At 35.6% G+C, this 2,465-nt stretch overlaps 1 pseudogene across 1 annotated transcript; it reads right to left on the reverse strand.

The window, feature by feature from the left end:
- Window positions 1–461: 461 nt before the first annotated feature.
- Window positions 462–1,257, reverse strand: LOC105738553 (annotated as a pseudogene). The gene has a single exon (XR_004027538.1). The product of XR_004027538.1 is annotated as a 40S ribosomal protein S3a pseudogene (transcript).
- Between the last annotated feature and the right edge of the window lie 1,208 nt (window positions 1,258–2,465).

The following is a 2,465-nucleotide window of genomic DNA, read 5'->3' on the forward strand; positions in this document are numbered from 1 at the left end:
ACAAATAGATTCCCTGAATCCATTTATGGCTTTCTTTCCTGTAAAACATTAAAAATCAGTCAAATCTATTCAGAAAGCACTACTTAAAACAAAAATCCAAACAAGAAAAAAAACTTATATCATTGGTTGACTGGGCCAATGAATATATCAAAGAAGGTATTAATTACCTTATCTGATTAAACATACACAATGTTTTCTTTTTTTGTCAGATATATCTATTAACTTACTCATATTTTTAGACGTATGTATAATTATTTTTTAGGATAGTTTTAAGTTGCTTCTGAATTCAGAATATTTCTCCCAAAATAGTTACTTTTCTTGGATTTCTCAATGACAAGGATAACATGTAACTCTTTTTAAATATTTTTAATTTTTTAATCATTCAAAATGTCTTTTATTTATTTATTTATTTATTTTTCACAAATAGCACTTTTTATTTGCCACTATTTGAAGTCTGAACTTTAAACAGATTCTTGGACTCGTGGTTCATATCCATCAGCTCTTTCAACTTTAGCACCTGTCTCGTCCCCAGTGGCTTTTCCAGAACTACTGCCTTCACCATGAAGCTCCATGAGCTTTCCCAATTCAAACTTGGGCTTCTTCAGCATTTTTACTTTTGTAACGAAGACATCATGGAGAGGATAAATAGATTGGCAAGCCTTTTCTATGTCTTTTCCAAGGCTGTCTGGAATCAATTTATTGACCACTTCTTTCAAGTCATTTGTCTGCACCTCTTGGGTCATGATTTCCATCATCTTCTTCTGGATTTGGTGGACCTGTTGGTGCTGAGTGTAAGAGGTCTTCCGTATCTGATTGTTACGTTTTTTAGTAAAACCAACACAGAACAGACCGAAGCAAGTAACCGTCGGTAGTCTTGACATCAACATGAGCTTCAATCATTGTCTGCCATTTTTTGACCATGGAACACATTTTGTCACGGGCAAGATCCATGCCATGGAAGTTAGTCAGGCAGTTTTTACCCTGAACATCTTCAGTAATCAGCTTGAATTTTCTAAATGCAACTTCATCATTCTGCAAATCAGCAAGACTCACTTCAAACACACGACCCTTGAGACCATCGGATGCAATTTTGGTTCCTTGGGTCCTGGTGACGAGCGTCTTTCCAATATTTCTTATATTGAACATAGCAGGTGCTTTCACATCATACCAATCTTTCTTAGAAAATGGATCAACCGCTTTCTTCTTGGCTCCCTTTTTGCCGCCTTTCGTTAGGCGCTTGTTCTTGCCAACCGCCATGATGCTAGTCAGAGAGCCAAAAGGCTCAAAATGTCTTTTATAACACTGCACATAAAATATTTCCTTTCATCCTTTTAACCTTTTATTTGTAACTCACGATTACATAGCTCTTTCTTTAAATGTGTTATAGCTTTTTACCACCCACAGACCAAAGATCAGCCATATACCATGACATAGTCAGCTCTTCATAATTTTGATACCTTCTCAATCACCGGATCCAAATCCGGTTATGTCTTCCAAACCTGATTCAGAATTCTTCAGCCATATAATATTGTCACATCTTTTGTGTTGTGAGTACATGCCATCAAATGCATGTAATCCCTTCTGTCCTTTCAACTACTGGTATTTGTCAGTTGTACCATCCTACTCACCTGTATTAGTTTGCTTGGGTGACCTTGACAAAATACCACAGATTGAATGGTTTAAACAACAGAAATTATCTTCTCACAGTGCTGGAAACTGGAATTTCAAGATCAAGGTTTCGACAGCTTAGCTTTCTCCTGAGGCCTCTGCCTTTGGCTTGCAGACAGCTGCCTTGTCGCTATGTCCTCGTGTGGCTTTTTCTTCAAGTGCATGTGTACCTGATGTATTTTTTGTGTGTCTTAGTTTCCTCTTCTAATAAAGACATCAATCATACTAGATTAGGGTCAACTTTTCTGACCTCATTTAACTTTAACTACCCCATTAAACTGCCTTTCTCCAAGTAGGGTCACATTTTGGGTTGCTGAGGGTAAGGGCCTCAACATATACATTTTGGAATGATACAATTCAGGACATGACACCATCCCATTGTAATATATGTTTTGATTTTTCTAAATTAGAAATTGCATTATTCCAGAAAACCACTATGTTCCAAAGACATTAGTCACCCCCACAAAAAACCCAATACATGTATTTTTCTAAATGATATTTTGTTATTAAAAGAATCAAACAGATCCTATTAGAATACTTTTAAAATAATAATCTAATAAAAATAAATCAAATACATTTGAAAAGTAGTTTGAATTCCTAAATTATTTTGTTAGTGAACGGAATAAAGTAAGCAAAGCAAATCTTTCTTTACCTGCCAGATAAAGTGAAGAGATGAAAACTACGACAATCCATCAGAACATACACAGGTCATTTTGAGTAGACTCTAGAAAGCTCTTTGAGAACATCTAGAATATGACAACTCATGCCTAGAACTCTGAAAAAAATACTTTGGTCTT

Source organism: Nomascus leucogenys, chromosome 21, assembly GCF_006542625.1.
Source record: "Nomascus leucogenys isolate Asia chromosome 21, Asia_NLE_v1, whole genome shotgun sequence".
NCBI classification, from domain to species: Eukaryota; Metazoa; Chordata; class Mammalia; order Primates; family Hylobatidae; genus Nomascus; species Nomascus leucogenys.